Here is a 25,944-nt window from a genome sequence, read left to right as displayed (position 1 = left end):
TTTGAAAGCTAGTGGCTTGTGCCACCAAATAAACCTGTTGTATTTAACCTGGTGTTGAGAGACTTCTTACTGTGTTTACCCCAGTCCAACGCTGGCATCTCCACATCAATGGAGAGTGCAGGAGGGCATGCTGGGAGCAGCACCAGGCATACCTAAAAATGAGGTGTCACCCTGGTGAAGCTCCAACACAGGACTACTCGCATGCCAAACGGCAAGTAATAGACAGAGCTAAGCGATCCCACAATCAACGGATCAGATCTAAGCTCTGCAGTCCTGCCACATCCAGTTGTGAATAGTGGGGGATAATTAAACAACTCACTGGAGTAGGAGGCTCCACAAATATCCCCATCCTCAATGATGGAGGAGTCCAGCACATCAGTACAAAAGATAAGGCTGAAATATTCACGGCAATCTTCAGCCAGAAGTGCCGAGTGGATGATCCATCTCGGCCTCCTCCAGTGGCCCCAGCATTTCAGACTCCAGTCTCCAGCCAATTCGATTCACTCTACGTGATATCAAGAAACGGTTGGAGACAATGAATACTGCAAAGGCAATGGGCCCTGATAACATTCCAGCAACAGCACTGAAGACTTGTGCTCCAGAACTTGCCGCTCCCCTAGCCAAGCTCTTCCAGTACAGTTACAACACTGGCATCTATCCAACACTGGGATGGCACGGTGGCAGAGTGGTTAGCATTGCTGCCTCTCAGCACCAGGGACTCGGGTTCCATTCCTGGCTTGGGTCACTGTCTGTGTGGAGTTTGCACATTCTCCCCATGTCTGCATGGGTTTCCTCCGGGTACTCCAGTTTCCTCCCACAGTCCAAAGATGTGCAGGGTAGGTGAATTGGCCGAGCTAAATTCTCCCTCAGTGTACGCGAACAAGCACCGGAGTATGGCAACTCGGGGATTTTCACAGAAACGTCAATGCAGTGTTAATAAATAAACTTTAAAAATAAACTTTTTATAGAAACATAGAAAAGCTACAGCACAAAACAGGCCCTTCGGCCCCTCAAGTTGTGCCGAAAATATCCCTACCTTTTATGCCTACCTATAACCCTCCATCCTATTAAGTCCCATGTACTCATCCAGGAGTCTCTTAAAAGATCCGATTGAGTTTGCCTCCACCACCACTGACGGCAGCCGATTCCACTCACCCACCACCCTGTGTGAAAAACTTCCCCTTAACATCTCCCCTGTAGGTACCCCCCAGCACCTTAAACCCGTGTCCTCTCGTAGCAGCCATTTCCACCCTGGGAAAAAGCCTCTGACAGTCCACCCAATCTATGCCTCTCAACATCTTATATACCTCTATTAGGTCTCCTCTCATCCTACGTCTTTCCAAGGAGAAAAGACCGAGCTCCCTCAGCCTATCCTCATAAGGCATGCCACTCAATCCAGGCAACATCCTTGTAAATCTCCTCTGCACCCTTTCAATCTTTTCCACATCCTTCCTGTAATGAGGCGACCAGAACTGAGCACAGTACTCCAAGTGGGGTCTGACGAGGGTCTTATATAGCTGCATCATTATCCCCGGACTCCGAAATTCAATCCCTCGATTGATAAAGGCCAGCACACCATACGCCTTCTTACCCACCTCCTCCACCTGCGGGGCCGATTTTAGAGTCCTATGGACTCGGACCCCAAGGTCCTTCTGATCCTCCACAGTACTAAGAGTCTTTCCCTTTATATTGTACTCCTTCATCCCATTTGACCTGCCAAAGTGGACCACTACGCATTTATCTGGGTTGAAGTCCATCTGCCACTTCTCCGCCCAGTCTTGCATCCTATCTATGCCCCTCTGTAACTTCTGACATCCCTCCAGATTATCCACAACCCAACCAACCTTCGGGTCGTCAGCAAACATACCAACCCATCCCTCCACTTCCTCATCCAGGTCATTTATGAAAATGACAAACAGCAAGGGTCCCAGAACAGATCCCTGGGGCACACCACTGGTGACCGACCTCCATTTAGAAAAAGACCCATCTATACCCACTCTCTGCCTGCTTTGGGCAAGGCAGTTCTGGACCCACAGGGCAGCAGCCCCTTGGATCCCATGCCCTCTCACTTTTTCTAGAAGCCTTGCATGGGGGACCTTATCGAACGCCTTGCTAAAATCCATATAAACCACATCTACCGCTTTCCCTTCGTCAATGTGTTTAGTCACATTTTCGAAGGACTCCACCAGGCTCGTAAGGCACGATCTGCCCTTGACAAAGCCATGCTGAGTATTCTTGAGCATACTAAACCTCTCTAAATGTTCATAAATCTTGTCCCTCAGGATCTTCTCCATCAGCTTACCAACCACTGAGGTTAGACTCACCGGTCGGTAATTTCCTGGGCTATCCCTATTCCCCTTCTTGAAAATAGGAACCACATCCGCAATCCTCCAATCCTCCGGCACCTCTCCCGTCTCCATCGACGACGCAAAGATCATCACCAGAGGCTCTGCAATCTCTTCCCACGCCTCCCACAGTAACCTGGGGTACATCCCATCCGGACCCGGCGACTTATCTATCTTGATGCCATTCAAAGATTCCAGCACAACCTCTTTGTTAAAGTCCACATACTCAATCCTTTCAGTCCACCGCAAGCCCGCAGTACATCCACCCAGGTCCTTCTCTTTGAAAACCGAGACAAAATACTCATTAAGCACCTCTGCCATTTCTACTGGTTCCATACTGATTTTCCCGCCTTCACCTTTTATAGGTCCTATTCCTTCACGCCTCGTCCTTTTACTCTTCACATATTTATAGAACGCCTTAGGATTTTCCTTAATCCTACCTGCCAAGGCCTTCTCGTGACCCCTTCTGGCTCTCCTAATTTTCTTCTTTAGTCCCTTCCTACACCGTGTACTCATCGAGATCCCTATCTTCGCCAAGCTCTCTGAACGTTTTGTATGCTTTCCTTTTCTTCTCGACTCGGTCCCGCACAGCTTTCGTGCACCACGGTTCCTTTAACCTACCAACTCCTCCCTGTCTGCTCGGAACGTTGTCCTGTCGAACTCCAGACAGACATTCCTTGAAAAACTGCCACCTCTCTTCTGTACATTTCACCGAGAATACCTCCTTCCAATTTACTCCTCTAATTTGCTGCCTTATGTCTTCATATTTCCCCTTACTCCATATAAACTGCAGCTTTATAGGACCCTGGTTAGACCCCACTTGGAGTACTGCGCGCAGTTCTGGTCACCTCATTACAGGAAAGATGTTGAAGCCATTGAAAGGGTGCAGAGGAGATTTACAAGGATGTTGCCTGGATTGGGGGGCATGCCTTATGAGGATAGGTTGAGGGAGCTTGGTCTCTTCTCCCTGGAGAGACGCAGGATGAGAGGTGACCTGATAGAGGTTTACAAGATGTTGAGAGGTCTGGATAGGGTAGACTCTCAGAGGCTATTTCCAAGGGCTGAAATGGTTGCTACGAGAGGACACAGGTTTAAGGTGCTGGGGGGTAGGTACAGAGGAGATGTCAGGGGTAAGTTTTTCACTCAGAGGGTGGTGGGTGAGTGGAATCGGCTGACGTCGGTGGTGGTGGAGGCAAACTCGTTGGGGTCTTTTAAGAGACTTCTGGATGAGTACATGGGATTTAATGGGATTGAGGGCTATAGATAGGCCTAGAGGCGGGGATGTGATCGGCGCAACTTGTGGGCCGAAGGGCCTGTTTGTGCTGTGGCTTTCAATGTTCTATGTTAAACGCTTTCCTAGCTTGCCCGATCCTCTCTTTTTCCAATGCAAGCATAAAGGAGATAGAGTTATGATCGCTATCCCCAAGATGCTCTCCCACTGAGAGATCTGACACCTGTCCAGGTTCATTGGTCAGTATCAGATCAAGTACAGCCTCTCCTCTTGAAGGCTTGTCCACATGCTGTGTCAGGAAACCCTCCTGAACACACCTAACAAACTCCTCCCCATCCAATCCCCTTACCCTAGGGATATTCCAATCTATGTTTGGGAAATTAAAGTCTCCCATCACAACAACTCTGCTATTATCACAACTCTCCAGGATCTGTTTCCCTATCTGCTCCTCCACCTCCCTGTCACTATTGGGCGCCTATAGAAAACTCCCAGCAAAGCGATCGACCCCTTCCCACTCCGAACTTCCACCCACAGAGACTCTGTAGACAATCCCTCCACAGCATACACCTTCTCTACAGCTGTGACACTATCCCTGATCAGCAGTGCCACTCTACCCCCTCTTGCCTCCCTCCCTGTCCTTCCCGAAACATCCGAATCCCAGCACCTGGAGTATCCAGTCCTGTCCCTGATACATCCAAGTCTCCGTAATGGCCACCACATCACACTTCCAGGCATCGATCCACGCTCTGAGCTCATCCCCTTTATTCACTATACTCCTGGCATTAAAGTAAACACATCTCAATCCTTTGGTCTGAGCTCTCTCCTTCTCTATCCCCTGTCCATCCTCCCTCTTGCACCGTCTATAACCCTTCTCTGTTTGCGAGCTAACTTCCTCACTCCCAGTCACCTCGTCTCGATCCCCTCCCCCCATCCTATCTAGTTTAAACTCTCCCCAGTAGCCTTAGCCAACCTTCCCGCCAGGATATTGGTCCCCCAGGGATTCAAGTGCCACTCGTTTTTTGTGTACAGGTCACACCTGCCCCTAAAGAGGTCCCAATGGTCCAGGAACTGGACCAGGATCTAGCCAGGGGTGGCTAGATGGGTGGAGAACTGGCTTGGTCATAGAAGACAGAGGGTGGTAGTGGAAGGGTCTTTTTCCGGCTGGAGGCCTGTGACTAGTGGTGTTCCGCAGGGCTCTGTATTGGGACCTCTGCTGTTTGTGATTTATATAAATGATCTGGAAGAAGGAGTAACTGGGGTGATCAGTAAGTTTGCGGATGACACAAAACTGGCAGGACTTGCAGATAGTGAGGAACATTGTCAGAGGCTACAGAAGGATATAGATAGGCTAGAAATTTGGGCAAAGAAATGGCAGATGGAGTTCAATCCTGATAAATGCGAAGTGATGCATTTTGGTGGGAATAATGTAGGGAGGAGCTACACGATAAATGGAAGAACCATAAAGGGTGTAGAGACGCAGAGGGACCTGGGTGTGCAAGTCCACAGATCTTTGAAGGTGACGTCGCAGGTGGAGAAGGTGGTGAAGAAGGCATATGGCATGCTTGCCTTTATAGGACGGGGCATAGAGTATAAAAGTTGGGGTCTGATGTTGCAGATGTATAGAACGTTGGTTCGGCCGCATTTGGAATACTGCGTCCAGTTCTGGTCGCCACACTACCAGAAGGACGTGGAGGCTTTGGAGAGAGTACAGAGGAGGTTTACCAGGATGTTGCCTGGTATGGAGGGGCTTGGTTATGAGGAGAGATTGGGGAAACTGGGGTTGTTCTCCTTGGAAAGACGGAGGATGAGGGGAGACTTAATAGAGGTGTATAAAATTATGAAAGGCATAGATAGGGTGAACGGTGGGAAGCTTTTCCCCGGGTCGGTGGTGACGTTCACGAGGGGTCATAGGTTCAAGGTGAAGGGGGGGAGGTTTAACACAGATATCAGAAGGACATATTTTACACAGAGGGTCGTGGGGGCCTGGAATGTGTTGCCGGGCAAGGTGGTGGAGGCGGACACACTGGGAACGTTTAAGACTTATCTAGACAGCTATATGAACGGAGTGGGAATGGAGGGATACAAAAGAGTGGTCTAGTTTGGACCAGGGAGCGGCGCGGGCTAATTGTTCTTTGTTTCTCGTTTCAAGGCTTCATTCTATGATCATCTTGCTGGTGCCAGTACAGAGCGAGACTGCGGATAGCTGGGAACCTGTCTCGGGGGCAGGGAATTCAGATGGTGTTCGTAAAGCAGAAGTGGAAATGAATAGGGTTGGGAAGCATTTTCTGATCAGGGCCAGTGTGATCTCCTGGACTCGTTTCGATCGCCACAGGGGGTCGGAGAGGAATTTCCCAGATTTTCTTTTCCCCATATTGGCCCTGGGGTTTTCACTCTGGGTTTTCGCCTCTCCCTGGAGATCACATGGTCTGGAATGGGGGGGTGGGGGTGAGTTAATAGGTTGTGATGAACAAAGCATCGTAGCTGTGAGGGACAGCTCGGTGGATAGGATATTAGGATGTAGATAGGCTGGAAAATTGGGCGGGGATCCTGGATTCAGGATTCAATCCTGGACCGGGGAGCGGCGCGGGCTTGGAGGGCCGAAGGGCCTGTTCCTGTGCTGTATTGTTCTTTGTTCTTGAACCTGAATCCCTGCCCCAGTCCCTCAGCCACACATTCATCCTCCACCTCACTCCATTCCTGCCCTCACCCTCCTGTGGCACAGGCAGCAATCCTGAGATTACTACCTTTGCTTTCCTCCTTCTCAGCTGTCTCCCTAATTCCCTATACTCTCTTTTCATGATGCCTTCCCCCTTCCTTCCCACATCAGCGGTACCAATATGTACCGCCCCCTCTGGCTCCTCTCCCTCCCCCCTCAGGATTTCTGGGACTCGCCCAGCGACATCCTGGATCCCGGCCCCAGGGAGGCAGACCACCATCCGAGACTCCCGCCTGCCTCCGCAAAAACGCCTGTCCGACCCCCTTACTGTCGAGTCCCCGATTAACACTGCCTTCCTCCGCTTTTCCTTAGCCGCCTGTGTTACAGGGCCAGACTCCACTCTGGAGACACGGCCACTGCTGCTTCCCCCAGGCGGGCTGTCCCCCCCAACAGTACTCAGGCAGGAGTACTTGTTGTGTAGGGGCACATCCACCGGGGTGCTCTCAATCACCCGAGCTTTACCCTTCCTGGCCTTGTGGAAAATTGCCCAGGTATGTCCTGTACACAAAAAGCAGGACAAACCCAACCCGGCCAATTACCGCCCAATCAGTCTACTCTCGATCATCAGTAAAGTGATGGAAGGGGTCATCAACAGTGCTATCAAGCAGCACCTGCTCAGTGACGCCCAGTTTGCATTTCGCCAGGGTCACTCAGCTCCTGACCTCATCACAGCCTTGGTTCAAACATTGACAAAAGAGCTAAATTCCAGAAGTGAGGCGAGAGTGACAGCCCTTGACATCAAGGCCACATTCGACCGAGTGCAGCGTCAAGGAGCCTGAGCAAAACTGGAATCAATGGGTATCAGAGGGAAAACACTCCACTGATTAGAATCATACCTGGTACAAAGGAAGATGGTTGTGGTTGTGGAGGGTCAGTCTCTCAGCTCCAGGACATCTCTGCAGAAGTCCCTCAGGGTAGTGTCCTGGGCCCAACAATCTTCAGCTGCTTCATCAATGACCTTCCCTCCATCATAAGGTCAGAAGTGGGGATGTTCGCCGATGATTGCACAATGTTCAGCACCGTTCGCAACTCCTCAGATACTGAAGCAGCCCCGTGTTCAAATGCAACAAGACCTGGACAATATCCAGGCTTGGGCTGACAAGTGGCAGTAACATTCACACCACACAAATGCCAGGCAATGACCATCACCAAGAAGAGACACTCTAACCACCACCCTTTAACATTCAATGGTGTAACCATCACTGAATTCCCCACTGCCAACATCCTTGGGGTTACCATTGACCAGAAACTCAACTGAACTCACTGCATAAACACAGTCGGTACAAGAGCAGGTCAGAGGCTAGGAATACTGCAGCAAGTAACTCACCTCCTGGCTCCCCAAAGCCTGTCCACCAGCTACAAGGCACAAGTCAGGAGTGTGATGGAATACTCCCCACTTGCCTGGATGAGTGCAGCTCCAACAACACTCAAGAAGCTCGACACCATCCAGGACAAAGCAGCCCCGCTTGATTGGCACCACATCCACAAACATCCACTCCCTCCCCCACCGACGCTCAGTAGCAGCCGTGTGTACCATCTACAGGATGCACTGCAGCAATTCACCAAAAATCCTGAGACAGCACCTTCCAAACCCACAACCACTTCGATCTAGAAGGACAAGGGAAGCAGATACATGGGAACACCACCACCTGCAAGCTCCCCTCCTAGCATCTCACCATCCTGGCTTGGAAATATATAGTCATTCCTTCGCAGTCACTGGGTCAAAATCCTGGAATTCCCTCCCTAAAGGAATTGTGGGTCAACCCACAACACATGAACTGCAGCGATTCGAGAAGGCAGCTCACCACCACCACATTCTCAAGGGCAACTAGGGATGGGTAATAAATGCTGACCCAGCCAGCAACGCCCATGTCCCAATGAATGAAAAAAAATCTAATGCATTAATAAACATGGTGAAAAGCCAAGGCTCCTGTACAAGTTGCAAGAGAACATCGCCTCTCGCGTCCTTGTCATTTCCCCTTTTTCACCTTCTTTCTCTCCCAGAGGTTAGTGAAGACGACTTTGCAGGGTCAATTGCACATGGTGGGTCTTTGCTTTTTCCAAATTTTAAGTTGCCAGTTGATCCCTCCTGTTTTATTTAGATAGAATTTCCTCTGGTCATAAAAGCTTTCTGCACTTTCTTCTTTCCTTCTCTATGAACGGTATGCTTTGTCTGTATAGCACGCAAGAAACAGTACTTTTCACTGTATACTAATACATGTGAAGCAGCAGTATAATATGAAGGGTACCATTCTTAGCAGTGTAGAGGATCAGAAGGACCTTGGGGTCCGGGTCCATAGGACTCTTAAATCGGCCTCGCAGGTGGAGGATGCGGTCAAGGCGGCGTACGGCGTACTGGCCTTCATTAATCGAAGGATTGAGTTTAGGAGTTGGGAGATAATGCTGCAGCTTTATAGGACCCTGGTTAGACCCCACTTGGAGTACTGCGCGCAGTTCTGGTCACCTCATTACAGGAAAGATGTTGAAGCCATTGAAAGGGTGCAGAGGAGATTTACAAGGATGTTGCCTGGATTGGGGGGCATGCCTTATGAGGATAGGTTGAGGGAGCTTGGTCTCTTCTCCCTGGAGAGACGAAGGATGAGAGGTGACCTGATAGAGGTTTACAAGATGTTGAGAGGTCTGGATAGGGTAGACTCTCAGAGGCTATTTCCAAGGGCTGAAATGGTTGCTACGAGAGGACACAGGTTTAAGGTGCTGGGGGGTAGGTACAGAGGAGATGTCAGGGGTAAGTTTTTCACTCAGAGGGTGGTGGGTGGGTGGAATCGGCTGACGTCGGTGGTGGTGGAGGCAAACTCGTTGGGGTCTTTTAAGAGACTTCTGGATGAGTACATGGGATTTAATGGGATTGAGGGCTATAGAACATAGAACACAGAACATTACAGCGCAGAACAGGCCCTTCGGCCCACGATGTTGCACCGACCAGTTAAAAAAAAACTGTGACCCTCCAACCTAAACCAATTTCTTTTCGTCCATGAACCTATCTACGGATCTCTTAAACGCCCCCAAACTAGGCGCATTTACTACTGATGCTGGCAGGGCATTCCAATCCCTCACCACCCTCTGGGTAAAGAACCTACCCCTGACATCGGTTCTATAACTACCCCCCCTCAATTTAAAGCCATGCCCCCTCGTGCTGGATTTCTCCATCAGAGGAAAAAGGCTATCACTATCCACCCTATCTAAACCTCTAATCATCTTATATGTTTCAATAAGATCCCCTCTTAGCCGCCGCCTTTCCAGCGAAAACAATCCCAAATCCCTCAGCCTCTCCTCATAGGATCTCCCCTCCATACCAGGCAACATCCTGGTAAACCTCCTCTGCACCCTCTCCAAAGCCTCCACATCCTTCCTGTAATGTGGGGACCAGAACTGCACACAGTACTCCAAGTGCGGCCGCACCAGAGTTGTGTACAGTTGCAACATAACGCTACGACTCCTAAATTCAATCCCCCTACCAATAAACGCCAAGACACCATATGCCTTCTTAACAACCTTATCTACTTGATTCCCAACTTTCAGGGATCTATGCACACATACACCTAGATCCCTCTGCTCCTCCACACTATTCAAAGTCCTCCCGTTAGCCCTATACTCAACACATCTGTTATTCCTACCAAAGTGAATTACCTCACACTTCTCCGCATTAAACTCCATCCGCCACCTCTCGGCCCAACTTTGCAACCTGTCTAAGTCTTCCTGCAAACTACGACACCCTTCCTCACTGTCTACCACACCACCGACTTTGGTGTCATCAGCAAATTTGCTAATCCACCCAACTATACCCTCATCCAGATCATTAATAAATATTACAAACAGCAGTGGCCCCAAAACAGATCCCTGAGGTACACCACTTGTAACCGCACTCCATGATGAATATTTACTATCAACCACCACCCTCTGTTTCCTATAGATAGGCCTAGAGGCGGGGATATGATCGGCGCAACTTGTGGGCCGAAGGGCCTGTTTGTGCTGTGGCTTTCTAAAAAAAATAATAAATCAAATTAAATCATAGAAACAAGAAGCAGGAGTAGGCCATTCGGCCCTTCGAGCCTGCTCTGCTATTCATTTTGACCATGGCTGATCATCAAATTCAATATCCTGATCCCCCCCTTCCCCCCTTTAGTCCCAAGAGCAATATCTAATTTCTTCTTGAAATCTCACAACGTTTTGGCCTCGACTACTTTCTGTGGTAGTGAATTCCACATATTCCCCACCCTCTGGGTGAAGAATCATATCGAATCACAATACTTGGACCAGGCCAATTCAGCAATCCCCTCCTGCCCTCCACTCCCCAGACACGCGTCCATCTCTCCCCTTCCATGTCCGACCTTCATTCCGCTCTCTTCCACACCCTCCACTCGCCCCAGCCTCGTCCCCCATTCTCCTCACACCTTCCACTCTCCCCAGCCTCGTCCCCCACTCTCCCCAGCCTCGTCCCCCCTCTCTCCGCACACCCTCCACTCTCCCCAGCCTCACCCCCCTCTCCTCACACCCTCCACTCTCCCCAGCCTCGTCCTCCACTCTCCCCAGCCTTGTCCCCCACTCTCCTCACACCCTCCACTCTCCCCAGCCTCGTCCCCCACTCTCCTCACCCTCCACTCTCCCCAGCCTCGTCCCCCACTCTCCTCACCCTCCACTCTCCCCAGCCTTGTCCCCCCTCTCTCCACACCCTCCACTCTCCCCAGCCTCATCCCCCCTCTCTCCACACCCTCCACTCTCTCCAGCCTCGCCCCCTCTCTCCTCACACCCTCCACTCCCCAGCCTCATTCCCCCCTCTCTCCACTCTCCCCAGCCTCGCCCCCCTCTCTCCTCACACCTTCCACTCTCCCCAGCCTCACTCCCTTCCCCCCCCACCCACACCCGTCCACACTTCCTCCTCTCCCCCTGCCAAATCCACTCCTATCAGTGTGGTTTGTTCCGATTTCACAGGCAGTCTCCACTGCTGAAACAGTCCGCAGATCCTGGGACAGATTCAGCCGGAGATGATCGACTTCTCACAATTCCTTATTTCACACAACAAGACGGACAGTTTCAGTGGATAATCTCAGCAGCAGCAAGGGAACAAGCAGCATTGCAGAGGCTCTGTGATGGTTACTATGGGAATTGACACTATACCTGGCCAATGATCAAACAGTACGATGGCCAAGAAATAATCCTTCATCCTTCTGACAGAAGCTCTGACTGCTGATTCATCCCAAAGACACGCAGGCTGCCCCAGAGGCCCTGCCCCAATCCCAGACCCGCCCCCAATCCTGACGCCCCCAATCCTGACCCCGCCCCCAATCCTGACCCCGCCCCCAATCCCAGACCCGCCCCCAATCCCAGACCCTGCCCCAATCCCAGACCCTGCCCCAATCCCAGACCCTGCCCCAATCCCAGACCCTGCCCCAATCCCAGACCCTGCCCCAATCCCGACCCGCCCCCAATCCTGACCCCGCCCCCAATCCTGACCCCGCCCCCAATCCTGACCCCGCCCCCAATCCCAGACCCCCCCAATCCTGACCCCGCCCCCAATCCCTGACCCGCCCCCAATCCTGACCCCACCCCCAATCCAAGTCCTGCCCCAATCCCAGACGCTGTCCCCAGGAGCTCCCCCCCCCAACCCCCGGGCATGACGCTGTCATGCTCTTAGTCCCAATGCTGCACTTACCCGCTGGATGCAACAATGGAGCACTCCAGTTGCAGCGTTGAAGGCCCCAACCCCTCCAACATGTGACAGTGTCCCCGACACCCAATCTCAGCGACAATGGTGACACCACCACTCCGAAGGGACACAACAACCCCCGCCCTCCCCCCATTGTGCCGTAGGCTCTCCAATGACGGCCTTAGCCCCCTTCTTGGTCCTGCCCCATCCTGGCCCCGCCCCACCCCCACACCTCAGCCCCGTCCCCCAATCCTGACGCCGCACTGACTGCAACCCCTCAAATTCAGTGCCCCACACCTACCAATCCGCTCACCCCAAGGGAGAAGAGGAAATCCTCAGCCCCATCAACCCCAGGAAGAGGGACACTGATGCCTCTCCAACCATTCGGAGGGAGAGGGAGCACACACCAAGGCAAGGAGAGATCAAGAGGCCACTGAGGTAGAGAGAGAGTGAGTAATCAGTGGGTGGAAATTTCAGATCTGTGGGAAAGGAGCAGGGAGCTAGTGACTATTGTGAATGATGTAAAAAGCAGCTAATGGGTCAAATAGCCTTCGTACTCTATACATGAGAATTAATGGGAGGTGTTAAAGGGAACAGCTGGAAAGATGAAAGGAGGGAAGAATGAGTGAAGGGACAGGCTGTGTCAGAAAGGTGCAATTCCTGCAAAGATCAGGAGGGTGAGTGACCTGGAGTTTGCTTCCTCCCTCTGTCTGGAGAATCAGGGTCCCAGTTCCCTGCAGACAGGGAGCAGGGTTAACAGGAAAGGGTGTGAGGGAACTGGGACAAGTTCTGCCTCCCCATTGGAATTTACACAGAGCAGGAGGGGAACACTCAGAGCTCCTCTTCACTGAAGTTTACATCAACACCAGAGACAGAGTAAAGCTGGATTGAAGATTGGCAGAAAACAGGGTCTTTCTGATTGGCATGCTGTGGTGAGTGGAGTCCTGCAGGGTCTGTGCTGGGACGCTTTTACAATCTAGATCAATGACTTTGATGAGAGGAGTGAATATGCAAAGATTGGAAAGTTTGTGAAGAGGACAGTTTACAAAGAGATATTGATAGATAAAAGTGGGAAAAAAGTTGGCAAATAGAGTATAATGTGGGAAAATGTGAAGTTGTTCAAAAGAACAGAGTATTATTTAAATTGAGTTAAACTGCAGAAAGCTACAACACAAAGGGAAATGGGGATATCTGTGCACAATACACAGAAAGCTGGCGCACAGGCACAGCAGGAAGGCCAATGGAATGTTGGCCCTTATTTCAAGGGGGTTGGAGTATAAGAGTGGGGAAGTCTTGTTGCAAATTTACAAGGTGCTGGTGAGACCACATCTGGAGAATTGTGAGCAATTTTGGTCACCTGATTTAAGGAAAGATATTATTTCATTGGAGGCAGTTCAGAGATGGTTCACCAGGATGATCCCCGGTATGGAGAAATTGACTTATTAACACCGGTGCCCTGCAAAGCTGTGAACTCAGCCCCTTACAATTTTCTGTACACTTACGACTGTGTGGCCAAAATCCACCCCAGCTCCTTTATCAAGTTTGCTGATGACACCACCATAGTGGGTCGGATCTCGAAGAACAAAAAACAAAGAGCAGCACAGGAACAGACCCTTCGGCTCTCCAAGCCTGTGCCAATCACGATACCCTAACTAAACCAAAAAAAACCTTCTGCCCTTACTCGGTCCGTATCCCTCTATTCCCTCCTTGTTCATGCACCCATCCAGATGCCTCTTAAATGTTGCTAATGTGCCTGCTTCCACCACCTCCTCTGGCAGCGCGTTCCAGGCACCTACCACTCTCTATGAGAAACTTCCCCCACACATCTCCCTTAAACTTTCCCCCTCTCACCCGGGCGGCACAGTAGGGCGGCACGGTAGCACAGTGGGCGGCACGGCTGCTTCACAGCTCCAGGGTCCCGGGTTCGATTCCCGGCTCGGGTCACTGTCTGTGTGGAGTTTGCACATTCTCCTCGTGTCTGCGTGGGTTTCCTCCGGGTGCTCCGGTTTCCTCCCACAGTCCAAAGATGTGCGGGTTAGGTTGATTGGCCAGGTTAAAAATTGCCCCTTAGAGTCCTGGGATGTGTAGGTTAGAGGGATTAGCGGGTAAATATGTGGGGGTAGGGCCTGGGTGGGATTGTGGTCGGTGCAGACTCGATGGGCCAAATGGCCTCCTTCTGCACTGTAGGGTTTCTATGAATCTGTGCCCCCTTGTAATTGACACTTCCACCCTGGGGAAAAGCCTCTGACTATCCACCCTGTCTGTGCCTCTCATAATTTTCTAGGCCTCTATCAGGTCTCCCCTCAGCCTCCGTCTTTCCATTGAAAACAATCCTAGTTTATTCAACCTCTCCTCATAGCCAACACCCTCGAGACCAGGCAACATCCTGGTGAACCTTCTTTGCACTCTCTCCAAAGCTTCCACATCCTTCTGGCAGTGTGACGACCAGAATTGCACACAATACTCCAAATGCGGTCTAACCAAGGTTTTATATAGCTGCAACATGATTTCCCAACTCTTGTATTCAGTGCCCTGGCTGATGAAGGCAAGCATGCCATATGCCTTCTTAACCATCATGGCCACCTGTGTTGCCACTTTTAGGGAACTGTGGACCTGCATGCCCAGATCCCTCTGTATGTTAATGTTCCACAGGGTTCTGCCATTTATAGTATAATTCACAATTAAATTTGATCCTCCAAAATGCATCACCTCACATTTGTCCGGATTAAACTCCATCTGCCATTTCCGTGCCCAAGTCTCCAATCTATCTCTATCCTGTTGTATCCTCTGACAATCCACAGCACTATCAGCAACTCCACCAATCTTCGTGTCTTCCGCAAACTTACTAATCAGACCACCCACATTTTCCTCCAGATCATTTATATATACCACAAACAACAGAGGTCCCAGCACTGATCCCTGTGGAACACCACTAGCTACAGATCCCCATTCTGAAAAACACCCTTCCATCGCTACACAAACAGATCAGCCATGTTCTTATTGAATTGCGGAGCAAAATCGAGGGGCCGAATGGTCTACTTCTGTTCCTATTTTCCACATTCATAGATATAGGACAGGGTTAGATACCAGAGTAAAGCTCCCTCTAAACTGTCCCCATCAAAGACTCCCAGGACAGGTACAGCGCGGGGTTAGATACAGAGTAAAGCTCCCTCTACACTGTAAAGCTAAAGTATGGTGATCTTGTCCAAGTTTCAGGAGTGAACACAAACTGATAATGATAGAGCGGAACAAGGCAGAAACTTCCTGGCACAGCCCTGGGCAAACGCTGGTAGGAATGAACTGTGGGCTGAGGCAGAATGTTATCAGACTGATAACAGGAACAAACAGCGATAATCACCCGAGATCAGTCAGGTACACAGGCTCCTGACTAGCTGTCTAATCACCCCATGAAATAAACAAATATACTTGAAAAATAGAATGAGGGGGCGACAGCACATGCAGCCATGCGTCTGTGTGCTGGGTGGAATGGGACATTTAGCCAGCTAACAGCTGCCTATGGGCAGAGGGAGGCATCGCCAGGGCCGAGATCCCTCCACACCACACTGCATTCCCACACCCACACCCAAGCTGGCTGCTTTGTTTCTGCAAAGCCCCCACCTGGCATGACGGGCGATTGTAAAACCTTCAGGAAAGGTTATCTAGTGAACACTGTCCTGCTGCTGAAGCCATCTCCCTGGCCCTGCACTTAACCCTGGAACACCCAGATAACAAGGACACCTCTATCAGACTCCTATTTACTGACTGCAGCTCAGCCTTCAACACCACTATTCCTACAAAACTCATCTCCAAACTCCGTGGCCTGGGCTCCTCCCGTTGCGACTGGATCCTGAACTTCCTAACCCACAGACTACATTAGTAAGGATAGGCAACACCACCTCCTCCACGATCATCCTCAACACCGGTGCCCCACAAGGCTGTGTCCTCAGCCCCCTGCTGTACTCCTTATACACCTATGACTGTGCGGCCAAATTCCTCTCCAATGCGATTTTCAAGATTGCTGATGACACCACCGTAGTGGGTCGGATCTCAAACAATGATGAGACAGAGTACAGGAATGAGATAGAGAATCTGGTGAACTGGTGCGGCAACAATAATCTCTCCCTCAATGTCAATAAAATTAAGGAGATTGTCATCGACTTCAGGAAGTGTAGTGGAGAACATGCCCCTGTCTACATCAATGAGGACGAAGTAGAAATGGGTCGAGAGCTTCATGTTGTTAGGTGTCCAGATCACCAACAGCCTGTCCTGGTCCCCCCCATGCTGACACTATAGTTAAGAAAGCCCACCAACACCTCTACTTTCTCAGAAGACTAAGGAAATTTGGCACGTCAGCTACAATTCTCACCAACTTTTACAGATGCACCATAGAAGGCATTCTTTCTGGTTGTATCACAGCTTGGTATGGGCTCCTGCTCTGCCCAAGACTGCAAGGAACTATAAGACCATAAGACATAGGAGCGGAAGTAAGGCCATTCGGCCCATCGAGTCCACTCCACCATTCAATCATGGTTGATTTCAACTCCATTTACCCGCTCTCTCCCCATAGCCCTTAATTCCTCGAGAAATCAAGAATTTATCAATTTCTGTCTTGAAGACGCTCAACGTCTCGGCCTCCACAGCCCTCTGTGGCAATGAATTCCACAGACCCACCACTCTCTGGCTGAAGAAATTTCTCCTCATCTCTGTTCTAAAGTGACTCCCTTTTATTCTAAGGCTGTGCCCCCGCGTCCTAGTCTCCCCTGTTAATGGAAACAACTTCCCTACGTCCATCCTATCTAAGCCGTTCATTATCTTGTAAGTTTCTATCAGATCTCCCCTCAACCTCCTAAACTCCAATGAATATAATCCCACGATCCTCAGACGTTCATCGTATGTCAGGCCTACCATTCCTGGGATCATCCGTGTGAATCTCCGCTGGACCCGCTCCAGTGCCAGTATGTCCTTCCTGAGGTGTGGGGCCCAAAATTGCTCACAGTACTCCAAATGGGGCCTAACCAGTGCTTTATAAAGCCTCAGAAGTACATCCCTGCTTTTGTATTCCAAGCCTCTTGAGATAAATGACAACATTACATTTGCTTTCTTAATTACGGACTCAACCTGCAAGTTTACCTTTAGAGAATCCTGGACTAGGACTCCCAAGTCCCTTTGCACTTTAGCATTATGAATTTTGTCACCGTTTAGAAAATAGTCCATGCCTCTATTCTTTTTTCCAAAGTGTACGACCTCGCACTTGCCCACGTTGAATTTCATCAGCCACTTCTTGGACCACTCTCCTAAACTGTCTAAATCTTTCTGCAGCCTCCCCACCTCCTCAATACTACCTGCCCCTCCACCTATCTTTGTATCATCGGCAAACTTGGCCAGAATGCTCCCAGTCCCGTCATCTAGATCGTTAATATATAAAGAGAACAGCTGTGGCCCCAACACTGAACCCTGCGGGACACCACTTGTCACCGGTTGCCATTCTGAGAAAGAACCTTTTATCCCAACTCTCTGCCTTCTGTCTGACAGCCAATCGTCAATCCATGTTAGTACCTTGCCTCGAATACCATGGGCCCTTATTTTACTCAGCAGTCTCCCGTGAGGCACCTTGTCAAAGGCCTTTTGGAAGTCAAGATAGATAACATCCATTGGCTCTCCTTGGTCTAACCTATTTGTTATCTCTTCAAAGAACTCTAACAGGTTTGTCAGGCACGACCTCCCCTTACTAAATCCATGCTGACTTGTCTTAATCCGACCCTGCACCTCTAAGAATTTAGAAATCTCATCCTTAACGATGGATTCTAGAATTTTGCCAACAACTGAGGTTAGGCTAATTGGCCTATAATTTTCCATCTTTTTTCTTGTTCCCTTCTTGAACAGTGGGGTTACAACAGCGATTTTCCAATCCTCTGGGACTTTCCCTGACACAGTAAGAAGTTTAACAACACCAGGTTAAAGTCCAACAGGTTTATTTGGTAGCAAAAGCCACACAAGCTTTCGAGGCTCTGAGCCCCTTCTTCAGGTGAGTGGGAATTCTGTTCACAAACAGAACTTATAAGACACAGACTCAATTTACATGAATAATGGTTGGAATGCGAATACTTACAACTAATCCAGTCTTTAAGAAACAAAACAATGGGAGTGGAGAGAGCATCAAGACAGGCTAAAAAGATGTGTATTGTCTCCAGACAAGACAGCCAGTGAAACTCTGCAGGTCCACGCAACTGTGGGAGTTACAAATAGTGTGACATAAATTCTGATTCTAGGATCGCATGATAAAGACTCAGGAGGAAAAAAGCAGAAATATTTATGTGAAATAGTGTGACATAAACCCAATATCCCGGTTGAGGCCGTCCTTGTGTGTGCGGAACCTGGCTATCAGTTTCTGCTCCGCGACTCTGCGCTGTCGTGTGTCGCGAAGGCCGCCTTGGAGAACGCTTACCCGAATATCAGAGGCCGAATGCCCGTGACCGCTGAAGTGCTCCCCAACAGGAAGAGAACAGTCTTGCCTGGTGATTGTCGAGCGGTGTTCATTCATCCGTTGTCGCAGCGTCTGCATAGTTTCCCCAATGTACCATGCCTCGGGACATCCTTTCTTGCAGCGTATCAGGTAGACAACGTTGGCCGAGTTGCAAGAGTATGTACCGTGTACCTGGTGGATGGTGTTCTCACGTGAGATGATGGCATCTGTGTCGATGATCCGGCACGTCTTGCAGAGGTTGCTGTGGCAGGGTTGTGTGGTGTCTTGGTCACTGTTCTCCTGAAGGCTGGGTAGTTTGCTGCGGACAATGGTCTGTTTGAGGTTGTGCGGTTGTTTGAAGGCAAGAAGTGGGGGTGTGGGGATGGCCTTGGCGAGATGTTCGTCTTCATCAATGACATGTTGAAGGCTCCGGAGGAGATGCCGTAGCTTCTCCGCTCCGGGGAAGTACTGGACAACGAAGGGTACTCTGTCCACTGTGTCCCGTGTTTGTCTTCTGAGGAGGTCGGTGCGGTTTTTCGCTGTGGCGCGTCGGAACTGTTGATCAATGAGTCTAGCGCCATATCCTGTTCTTATGAGGGCATCTTTCAGCGTCTGGAGGTGTCTGTTGCGATCCTCCTCATCCGAGCAGATCCTGTGTATACGGAGGGCTTGTCCGTAGGGGATGGCTTCTTTAACGTGTTTAGGGTGGAAGCTGGAGAAGTGGAGCATCGTGAGGTTATCCGTGGGCTTGCGGTACAGTGAGGTGCTGAGGTGACCGTCCTTAATGGAGATGCGCGTGTCCAAGAATGCAACCGATTCCGGAGAGTAGTCTATGGTGAGCCTGATGGTGGGATGGAACTTGTTGATGTCATCATAGAGTTGTTTCAGTGATTGTTCACCATGAGTCCAAAGGAAGAAAATGTCATCGATGTATCTAGTGTATAGCACCGGTTGAAGGTCCCGTTTGAAGGTCAAACAACCGCACAACCTCAAACAGACCATTGTCCGCAGCAAACTACCCAGCCTTCAGGAGAACAGTGACCAAGACACCACACAATCCTGCCACAGCAACCTCTGCAAGACGTGCCGGATCATCGACACAGATGCCATCATCTCACGTGAGAACACCATCCACCAGGTACACGGTACATACTCTTGCAACTCGGCCAACGTTGTCTACCTGATACGCTGCAAGAAAGGATGTCCCGAGGCATGGTACATTGGGGAAACTATGCAGACGCTGCGACAACGGATGAATGAACACCGCTCGACAATCACCAGGCAAGACTGTTCTCTTCCTGTTGGGGAGCACTTCAGCGGTCACGGGCATTCGGCCTCTGATATTCGGGTAAGCGTTCTCCAAGGCGGCCTTCGCGACACACGACAGCGCAGAGTCGCGGAGCAGAAACTGATAGCCAGGTTCCGCACACACAAGGACGGCCTCAACCGGGATATTGGGTTTATGTCACACTATTTCACATAAATATTTCTGCTTTTTTCCTCCTGAGTCTTTATCATGCGATCCTAGAATCAGAATTTATGTCACACTATTTGTAACTCCCACAGTTGCGTGGACCTGCAGAGTTTCACTGGCTGTCTTGTCTGGAGACAATACACATCTTTTTAGCCTGTCTTGATGCTCTCTCCACTCCCATTGTTTTGTTTCTTAAAGACTGGATTAGTTGTAAGTATTCGCATTCCAACCATTATTCATGTAAATTGAGTCTGTGTCTTATAAGTTCTGTTTGTGAACAGAATTCCCACTCACCTGAAGAAGGGGCTCAGAGCCTCGAAAGCTTGTGTGGCTTTTGCTACCAAATAAACCTGTTGGACTTTAACCTGGTGTTGTTAAACTTCTTACTGTGTTTACCCCAGTCCAACGCCGGCATCTCCACATCAACACTTTCCCTGACTCCAGTGACTTTTGAAAGATCATAACTAACGCCTCCACTATTTCTTCAGCTATCTCCTTTAGAACTCTAGGATGTAGCCCATCTGGGCCCGGAGATTTATCAATTTTCAGACCTTTTAGTTTCTCTAGCACTTTCTCCTTTGTGATGGCAACCATATTCAACTCTGCCCCCTGACTTTCCTGAATTGTTGGGACATTACTCATGTCTTCTACTGTGAAGACTGACGCAAAGTACTTATTAAGTTCCTCAGCTATTTCCTTGTCTCCCATCACTAGATTACCAGCGTCATTTTGGAGCGGCCCAATGTCTACTTTTGCCTCCCGTTTGTTTTTAATGTATTTAAAGAAACTTTTACTATCATTCCTAATGTTACTGGCTAGCCTACCTATAAAAGGTAGTGAATGAAGCCCAATCCATCACGCAAACCAGCCTCCCATCCATTGACTCTGTCTACACTTCCCGCTGCCTCAGCAAAGCAGCCAGCATAATTAAGGACCCCACTCACCCCAGACATTCTCTCTTCCACCTTCGGGAAAAAGATACAAAAGTCTGAGGTCGTGTACCATCCAACTCAAGAACAGCATCTTCCCTGTTGCTGTCAGACTTTTGAATGGACTCAGTTAATGGTAGGGTGTTGGAGAGAGTTACAGAACAAAGAGATCTAGGGGTACATGTTCATAGCTCCTTGAAAGTGGAGTCACAGGTGGACAGAGTGGTGAAGAAGGCATTCGGCATGCTTGGTTTCATCGGTCAGAACATTGAATACAGGAATTGGGACGTCTTGTTGAAGTTGTCAAGACATTGGTAAGGCCACACTTGGAATACTGTGTAGAGTTCTGGTCACCCTATTGTAGAAAGGATATTATTAAACTAGAAAGAGTGCAGAAAAGATTTACTAGGATGCTACCGGGACTTGATGGATTGAGTTATAAGGAGAAGCTGGATAGACTGGGACTTTTTTCTCTGGAGTGTAGAAGGCTGAGGGGTGACCTTATAGAGGTCTATAAAATAATGAGGGGCACAGACAAGGTCAATATCTTTTCCCAAAGGTAGGGGAGTCTAAAACTAGAGGACATAGATTTAAGGTGAGAGGGGAGAGATACAAAAGTGTCCAGAGGGGCAATTCTTTCACAGAGGGTGGTGAGTGTCTGGAACAAGCTGCCAGAGGTAGTAGTAGAGACGGGTACAATTTTATCTTTTAAAAAGCATTTAGATAGTTACATGGGTACAATGGGTATGGAGGGATATGGGCCAAATGCGGGCAATTGGGATTAGCTTAGGGGTTTTTAAAAATAAATAAGAGCAGCATGGACAAGTTGGACCGAAGGGCCTGTTTCCATGCTGTATGACTCTATGACTTACCTTGTGTTAAGCTGATCTTTCTCTACACCCTACCAAAGACTGTAACACTACATTCTGCACTCTCTCCTTTCCTTCTCTATGAACGGTATGCTTTGTCTGTATAGCGTACAAGAAACAATACTTTACACTGTATGTTAATACATGTGACAATAATAAATCAAATCAAATCAAACCCCTTCTCTCCCTCCATGTTCTCCCCCACCCCCAATTTCTAGTGAGCAGTGCGGACTGGGTCATTGTTCCTATTTAAGGCAGAGTTAGACATATTTTTGATCTATAAAAAGTGGGGACAGGGGTTTGGGAACAAGCAGGAAAGCGGAATTGAGGCCATAATCAGATCAGCAATTATCCCATTGCTTGGTAAAGTAAGCTCAAGGGGCTGAATGGGCTTCCCCTGCTCCTATTTCATCAGATCTCCCAGCACCCTTATCCCCCAGGTGAAACTGAAGAGAAGTTGGAACGTACCGATATCATCAGGGGAGCTCCAGGAAGCACTGCCTTGGGACAGGCTGGTCCAACTCGAGTCCTCGTCACTTGCAGCTGTATTCCTCATTCCAAAGAACAGACAGGAGTTTTTCCGATCTTCACTGGGAGCCTCTATTGGGTCGGTTAGTCTGGACTTTGCAGCATCTTCCACTGACAGCTCGCCATCCACCATCGAGCTTGGCTGGATGTCAGACGGCAGAGCAGCTGAGTGAGACTCACAGCTCTCAAAGTCTCCCTGATCCAGCTGGATGACCAGAGGCTGTCCTTTGTCAGAATTCTCACCGCACGCGTCAAGAGAGAGCTCCAAGCCCATGTAGTAACTGAGAAAGCCTTTACTCTGGGCCGGAGCCTGGCTCACTGTTTGGTCCTTATCTCCTGATTCTGGCTCTTCCTTGTTTGCTGAACTCTCAGTCTCTCCTGTCTTTGAGGTAATGTTCCGATTCTGGTCCTTCCTCTCATTCTCCGCGGCCTTGCGCATCTGGTTCCTCCCGTCCTTTAGCCACTTGCTATTGACTGTCTCATCAGCCAGTCCCATAGCAGCTTGAAGATCAGTGGAAGCATAAACCTTACGCCCCTTGGGTGGTGTTGACCTCTTGATGTCGGCATTAAGCAACTCATTGTGTGAGGAGCGCAGGTTGAGAGTCAGTGTTGGGGTCACACAGCTTGTGACATTCACCAGGCCTGTCTGGTTACTGACAGAGCTTGACATGGTGCCTCTATCACTCTGAAATTAAACAGAGGGGAGACAGTTAAACAGCTGCTACCAACACCATTCCATAAACTTTGACAGAAGGCCATTCCGCCCATCATACTTGTGATATCTCTCTGACAATGGTCAGTCAAAGAACAAAACAGCACAGGGACAGGCCCTTCGGCCCTCCAAGCCTGCGCCGCTCATGTGCCCAACTAGACCATTCTTTTCTATCCCTCAATTCCCAGTCTGTTCATGTGGTTATCTAGATAAGTCTTAAACGATCCCTGCGTGTCCGCCTCAATCACCTTGCTTGGGAGTGCATTCCAGGCCCCCACCACCCTCTGTGTAAAATACGTCCCCCTGACACGTGTGTTGAACCTTGCCCCCCTCACCTTGAACCCGTGACCCCTTGTGTTCGTCACCTCCGACCTGCGGAAATGCTTCCCACTGTTCACCCTATCTATGCCCTTCATAATTTTATAGACCTCTATTAGGTCACCCCTCATCCTCCGTCTTTCCAGGGAGAACAACCCCAGTTTACCCAATCTCTCCTCATAGCTAAGACCCTCCATACCAGGCAACATCCTAGTAAACCTTCTCTGTACTCTCTCCAAAGCCTCCACACCCTTCTGGTAGTGTGGTGACCAGAACTGGACGCAGTATTCCAAATGTGGCCTAACCAACATTCTATACAGCTGCAACGTCATATGCCAACTTTTATATTCTATGCCCCGTCCAATAAAGGCAAGCATGCCATATGCCTTCTTCACCACCCTCTCCACTTGTGCTGCCACCTTTAAGGATCTGTGGACTTGTACACCCAGGTCCCTCTGTGTGTCTATACTCCTGATGGTTCTGCCATTTATTGTATAGCTCCCCCTTACATTAGATCTACCGAAATGCATCACTTCGCATTTATCTGGATTAAATTCCATCTACCGTTTCGCCGCCCAATGTTCCAGCCTATCTATATCCTGCTGTATTCTCTGACAATGTTCATCACTATCCGCAACTCCAGCAGTCTTCGTGTCGTCCGCAAACTTACTGATCACACCAGTTACATCTTCCTCCAAATCATTTATATATATCACAAACAGCAGAGGTCCCAGTACAGAGCCCTGCGGAACACCACTAGTAAGAAGTCTCACAACACCAGGTTAAAGTCCAACAGGTTTATTTGGTAGCAAATACCATAAGCTTTCGGTCACAGACCTCCAACCGGAAAAAGACCCCTCCACTGTTACCCTCTGTCTTCTATGGCTAAGCCAGTTCTCCACCCATCTAGCTAGCTCACCTTTTATCCCATGAGATTTAAGCTTTTGCACCAGCCTGTCATGAGGGACCTTGTCAAACGCTTTACTAAAATCCATATAGACGACATCCACGGCCCTTCCCTCATCAATCATTTTTGTCACCTCCTCAAAAAACTCAACCAAATTTGTGAGGCATGACTTCCCTCGTCCAAAACCATGCTGTCTATCGCTAATGAGATTATTCAGTTCTAAATGCGCATATATCCTATCTCTAAGAATCTTCTCCAACAACTTCCCTACCATGGACATCAAGCTCACCGGCCTATAATTACCCGGGTTATCCTTGCTACCCTTCTTAAATAACAGGACTACATTTGCTATCCTCCAATCCTCTGGGACCTCACCTGTGTCCAGTGACGAGACAAAGATTTCTGTTAGAGGCCCAGCAATTGCATCTCTCGCCTCCCTGAGGAGTCTAGGATAGATGCCATCTGGCCCTGGGGATTTGTCTGTCTTAATGTTTCCGAAAAAACCTAACACTTCCTCCCTTGTAATTGAGATTTTTTCTAACGGGTCAACACATCTCTCTGAGACACGACCAGTCAACATGTCCCTCTCCTTTGTGAATACTGATGCAAAGTATTCGTTTAGGATCTCACCTACTTCCTTTGGTTCTCAGCATAATTCCCCTCCTTTGTCCCTGAGAGGTCCGATTCTTTCCCTAACAACCCTCTTGTTCCTAACGTATGTATAAAATGCCTTGGGATTCTCCATAATCCTGTCTGCCAAGAACATTTCGTGACCCCTTTTTGCCCTTCTAAGTCCCTGTTTGAGTTCTTTTCTACTTTCTCTGTATTCCTCCAGTGCTCCATCTGTTTTTAGCTGCCTGGACCTCATGTATGCCTCTTTTTTCTTTTTGATTAGACCCACAATTTCACTGGTTATCCATGGCTCTCGAATCCTACCTTTCCTATCCTTCCTTTTTACAGCCCTTAGTTCCAGTTTCCCAACCACTGCAGCGGGACCCCCCCCCCCCCACGCCCATCAACAAACCTAAACACAGAATCTCCCAAAACCAGTCATGCAGTATTGCAGATTACAGCTTCAGACAGCCCTGAGGGATAGGCTAGACTATTAATCCAGAAATTCAGCCAATGTTCTGGGGACCCAGGTTCGAATCCCACCATGGCAGATGGTGGAATTTGAATTCAATAAAAACATTTCAAATTAAGAATTTATTGATGACCGTGAAACCCTTGTCGATTGTCAGAAAAACCCATCTGGTTCAATAATGTCCTTTAGGGAAGGGAATCCGCCATCCTTACCCGGTCTGGCCTACATGTGACTCCAAAGCCACAGCAATGTGGTTGATTCTCAACTGCCCTCAGGCAACTAAGAATGAACAATAAATGGCTGACCAGCCAGCGACATCCATGTCCCATAAATGAATCTTAAAAAAATACAGGGTAGACCGTTTAGGACTGAGATGACAAGACATTTCTTCACCCAGAGATTGGTCAAGCTGTGTAATTCACTACCGCAGAAAGAAGTTGAGACCAAAACATCATATGTTTTCAACAGCAATTAGGTAGCGCTCTTGGGGCGAAGGGGATCAAAGGACATGGGGTGAAAATGGAATCAGGGTACTGAGTTGGATGATCAGCCATAACGAATGGCGGAGTAGGCTCAGAGGGCCAAATGGCCTCTTCTAGCTCCTATTTTCTATGTTTTCATAGAAACATAGAAGAAACATAGAAAAACTACAGCACAAAACAGGCCATTCGGCCCCACAAGTTGTGCCGAACATATCTCTACC

The 25,944-nt window shown here is 49.2% G+C and overlaps 1 pseudogene across 1 annotated transcript in view; it reads right to left on the bottom strand.

The window, feature by feature from the left end:
• The window catches only part of LOC144499957 (amyloid beta precursor protein binding family B member 1-like), a 106,678-nt pseudogene extending 83,693 nt beyond the window's left edge, over positions 1-22,985 (bottom strand). The window contains exon 1 of the transcript XR_013498910.1: positions 22,161-22,985. The product of XR_013498910.1 is annotated as an amyloid beta precursor protein binding family B member 1-like (transcript). The remainder of the gene's footprint in view (positions 1-22,160) is intronic.
• Positions 22,986-25,944: the final 2,959 nt, after the last annotated feature.

The sequence above is a fragment of the Mustelus asterias genome, chromosome 10 (assembly GCF_964213995.1).
Source record: "Mustelus asterias chromosome 10, sMusAst1.hap1.1, whole genome shotgun sequence".
Classification (NCBI taxonomy): domain Eukaryota; kingdom Metazoa; phylum Chordata; class Chondrichthyes; order Carcharhiniformes; family Triakidae; genus Mustelus; species Mustelus asterias.
This window is presented reverse-complemented; position numbering and strand designations above follow the sequence as displayed.